This window comes from Euphorbia lathyris, chromosome 5, assembly GCF_963576675.1.
Source record: "Euphorbia lathyris chromosome 5, ddEupLath1.1, whole genome shotgun sequence".
NCBI classification, from domain to species: domain Eukaryota; kingdom Viridiplantae; phylum Streptophyta; class Magnoliopsida; order Malpighiales; family Euphorbiaceae; genus Euphorbia; species Euphorbia lathyris.
Window position 1 is genome coordinate 15,869,537 of NC_088914.1, and position 5,194 is coordinate 15,874,730.

Here is a 5,194-nt window from a genome sequence, read left to right on the forward strand (position 1 = left end):
TGTCAATACATGGCAGAGGATAGTTGTCTTTTGGACAAGCTTTGTTGAGATCCGTAAAGTCAATACACATGCGGTAAGATCCGCCTGCCTTCTTTACCAGAACGACGTTCGCCAGCCACTGAGTATAAAGCACCTCCTCAATGGTGTCCGCCCGCTAGAGCTTGGTGATCTCTTCTTCTATCACCTTCTACCTTTCAGGGCCATGGTTTCTCCGCTTCTGAGCCACAGGAACTGCATCTTTATCAATGTTGAGCTTGTGAGTGATCACGTCTGGACTGATTCCGGGGAGAATTTCATCCTTCCATGCGAAGACATCCTCCGCCTCACGGAGTACCTTGGTGATTGCATTTTTAATTTCGCCCTTGAGCCCTTTAGCCATTCGCACCTGCTTTTCATCCGCCATAAGGTACATTTCTGTCTCGCCCAAGGCCATTGTGACGAGCTCCTCCTCATCCTCTTCTTTAGATTGGGGGCGAATCATCAGTGATGCCGAATATGTCTCCTGGGCTACCTTTTGGCTACCTCTGATCATTACACCTCCCTTGGCCGTGGGGATGTAAAGCATTAAGTGGCGTATGGAGATAAGGGCTGCAACTTCGGAGATAAAGGGCCGTCCGAGGATGATATTGTAAGCTAACTGACCATCCAAGACAGAAAATTCCAGATCACCTTTCCAGACCTGGTCATCGTCCATAAGCTCGCAATCCAGAGTGACTTGGCCTTTTGTTTGGATAGTGTGTCCCGTCACTCCTAGGATATCGACCACAGTTGGCTCTACCTGGACCGGATCAATCATGAGTTTGGCGAAAGCTCCTCTGGTGATGACATTGCACGAACTCCCAGTATCAACCATCACTCTTTTCATCTCCCAGCCTTCCACCATCATAGTGACGACCAGTGCATCCGCATGGGGAGAGATTTCAAGACCTACATCGGCAAAGGGGCGATTTAACGATGCCCTGTCAAGAGCGGTAGTCCTTGCCTTTTTCAGCATTGGTTGATATCCAGGTCCGCCTGCTATGACATTAATGGTACCCTTCCCCTTCTTCTTTGGGTCCTCTTTGGATCTATCACCATCTCCTTTCTTGCCATCATTCTGGATGAACCGATCCAATTTTCCCCTCTCGATGAGACGCTCGATTTCCCGAGCTAACTCCCAACATGCATCGGTGTCATGGCCATTTTTCCTGTGATATTTACAATAATTTTTAGGATTTTTACCAGTATTGGTGTACTCCCCCCCCCCCCCCTTTGGTTCGGGATATGAAATGCTCCGTTTGTGTTGACTGTTCTCTATCCACATAAAGACTTCACTTTTAGAAGCATTGAGAGGTGTGAAAGAGGTGACAAACGTTGATTTGTTCTTAGAACCCCTTTGCCTGCCTCTAGAGGAAGAATCCTGATGTTTGTCTTTGTCTCTATCTCGATGGCGAGATTCGCCCTTGTCCCTTTTGGGCGATGACAGTGATCCTCGGCGAATATCATCCACCTCGATAAAGTCTTTACAACGCTCCATCAATTCTGCCATGCTGGTGGGTTTCTTTCGAATTAGATCTTCTTGCAAGCTTTTACAAGTGGTGTTTCTCACAAAACATTCCACTGCTACGGAGATATCCACATCAACGATTTGTATGCACAATTGGTTAAAAGTGTCCACATACTCCTGAAGGGATTCATTCGCCTTCTGCTTTAACTCAAAAAGCTTCCCTGATTTAACCATTGGAGGAATACAACCGGCGAATTTAGCACAAAATTCCCTGCTCAATTGATCAAAACTGTTTATTGAGCCCGGAGGTAAAGACTGAAACCACCCGTAAGCTGGACCTCCTAGCGTGGTGACAAACATTTTGCAGAGCACAGGCTCGGTGGCACGGTTGAGTTTGAGCAGTATTCGGTATTTTCTGACGTGAGCTTCCGGATTGTCAACACTTGTGTAGATAGCGAGATTAGGTATTTTAAAAGCTCTATCAGTTTCCTCCGCCTCAATCCAAGCCGCGAAAGGCGACTCTCTATTGGCGAACGGATTATGCCTGGCATTTTCCTCATTCATACGGAGTACCAGAGCTCTAACTCTATCATCAAAATTCTCCGGATCCGCCCTTGGGCGACCCCTTCGTGGAGATCTGCTTGGAGAGGAAGAAGAGCTTGACCCAGATGATGGATCTGATGGTGAACGCCCTCCTCCACTTCCGCGTCCGCCTCCTCCTCCGCTATTACCTCCTCCGCCCCCCCCCCCCCCTCCTGGGGGAGCTTGCCCACTACCTCCTCCATGGCTTCCCAACGGGATGTGTCCAACAGTTCCTGAGGGTGGTGGGGGTGGTGGTCCACTCAAATGGGGCGTCTCCGCTGGCCTTTTACTCCGTCTACGACCAGTAGAAGGGGGCGATCTGCCCCGACATGAGGATCTCGGTCGTCGAGGCGAGGGTGATTTAGACCGCCTAATTTTCTCCCTTCTACGCTTTTTGTGTGTTCGCCCCTCGGATTCGCCAAGGGAGAGATTCGTCCGTGGGCGCCTCGGGATATTGGACCCGCCTAGATTTAATCCAGGACCCGTAGATCCGCCCGGAAGGGTTGAATCATTCCTTTGACTTCCTTCTGCGCCACTAGGGAATAACTCCCGATTGATTTGCCGTTCTCCAACTGCCGCCGTAGTAGTTACCATGGAATCCGTGTTGTGAGCTTGGAGAAATGAAGAACTTTGGGCGCCCGATCCAAAGTTTAACAAGGGCCAAGATGATACAGTCGATGTGGACGCCATGCTCCAATGTGGAGGGAGGGTCATAAACGACCGCAGGCGATTCCCCATCTCGGGTCCAAACCGTTCTCCAATTGCTTGTGCACACATGTTGATGAAAGCATCAGGGTTCATATTACTTTCAACGTGCGTTGCAGGAGCAGTTGAATCTGTGCGGCCAGCACTGGACGGTGTAACTAATGGTGTTTCAATCCCTGAAGAGGGATTCTGATCTCCAGTTGTCATAGTTTCTTAATGTGAACGAAAAACCCTTTGTTTGATTAAGGGATCCACCTTCACCGCACCAATTGATAACAAGTAGAGAAATTCTGATCAACGTCCGTCCCTGTGGGGGCGTTGTTGGGTTCGACGGGGGGAGGCTCCGATGCCAAAGTCAGTAAGGTGAATCAAGGAAACAAATTGAATTGACAAAGATTGTGAGAATGTGTACCTTGATAGCGTAGGGATGCAGGCTATATATAGCTAGGAAGTCGTAACCTTCAGGCAACTAGAAAGCCTCCATTAATGCTCCATTAATGGTGGTTACAAGTTATCTTTAACCTGGCGGTTAGCTAATTGATAACTCATTAATGGTCTTTATGGCCGAGTCGGCGGCCAGCCGTTACAGTGGCGAATCAGGTGAATGAGGAGATTTGCCTCATAGGTCCGCCAGTGGATCTCTCTGAGTAGAACCGTGGAGATCCGCCTGCCGGCTCTCCTTTGGGGATTAATACGCGACGTTCTCAAGGTGAATATCCCTTTTGGTCCTCGGGATAATATCTCTATGTTATCAAATATTTTACATCCAGTGTCATCAAATATAACTTTTCTCCCATTGTCACATAGCTGAGCTACGCTGAGTAAGTTATATTTGAGTCCGCTGGCTAGGGAGACGGACTCAATAGTAGGATTACCTCCAATGGTTCCTAACCCTACTATCTTACCCCTTTTGTTGTCTCCAAAACTTACACTTCCTCCTCGTTTACGCTCGAATGTGATGAACTGAGTTTCATCACCAGTCATATGCCTTGAGCATGCGCTGTCAATATACCACATCTTTGACTTCTCGGCACATCTCAGGCTTACCTGCAATGTAACTAGTTACTTTTAGGTACCCAATTCTTTTTGGGTCCTTGCTTGTTAGGTTCAACAGGTAAAGCATCATATTTTATTTTATGGCGGTATACTTGGACAGTATGGCCATTCTTTTCACAGAAGTCACATCTGACCTTCCGTTTAGGATTTCTCACTGACTGGTCAGCAGCCCAGTGCTGAGCGTGCCAGCACACCTTTGTGGTGTGTCCTTTCTTCCCACAGAAGTCACACTGGACATTCCGCTGGGGATTCCATCTCTGCTGACCAGTACTCCGGTACTGAGCATTCAGAGGGATATTTCTTTTGTTTGGAACCTTTAGTTGGTTCTGAATGGATGTGATGTCCTTTCTCAGTTTCTTGGAATCTGATTGGACCTCAGAGACAAACTTTTGCATAATTCCAATGTTACTATGCAAATCTGAGTTGTCCTGAAGAAGATATCGAAGGTCACTCAGTTTGACCTCCTCAACCTCGTCACATCGCCTGCTGAGTGCTCTAATTTTCTTATTACACTTTTTGACAAGTGTGTAGAGGTCACTCAGGGCATTAACCATTTCATTTCTGAGCTGGGGAAGTGATATTACCTCATTTGATTGCTCCTCATCGTCAGATGCAATGGAGGGGTCAGGATGCTCAGAGACGCACGGCTCAGCAAGTTCGTCAGCCATAAAACAGATCTTTGCTGACTCAGTGGCATCATCTTCTGATGATGAAGACTCATCATTGTCACTCCATGTTGCCACCATTGCCTTTTTGTCGTTCTTCCTTTCTTTCCTCAGCGTGGGGCAGCTTGACTTGATATGGCCAGTTTGATGACATTCAAAGCATGTAATGGGCTTTGAGTTGTCCTTCTTGTATTTGATGTCGCTGGACTCAGCTTTATACTTATCAAACTTTCTGTAGGGCTTCTTAGAATATTTGTCATTCTTTTTGAACAGCCTTTTCATCTTCCTAGTGAACATAGCCATCTCCTCATCATCTGTTGAGCTCCCATCAGTGGAGTCAGCTTTCATGACAAGAGACTTTTGCTTCTTGTCTTTAGACTTTTCCTTCACCTCGAAATTCTTCATCGAGATCTCATGGGTCAGCAGTGAGCCGATGAGTTCATCATATTTATAGGTGGTTAAGTCTTGAGCTTCCTCAACAGCAGTCTTCTTTGCTTGCCAGTTTTTAGGAAGACTCCTAAGAATCTTCTTGACTTGATCTTCCTCGGTGAAGATCTTCCCAAGTCTCTTGAGCTCGTTGATGATGTTTGTAAACCTTGCATTCATGTCAGATATTCCTTCATCATCGTTCATTTCGAATAGCTCGTATAGTCTCATCTGCTGGTTCACCTTGGACTCCTTCACTTTGTTGGTTCCTTCG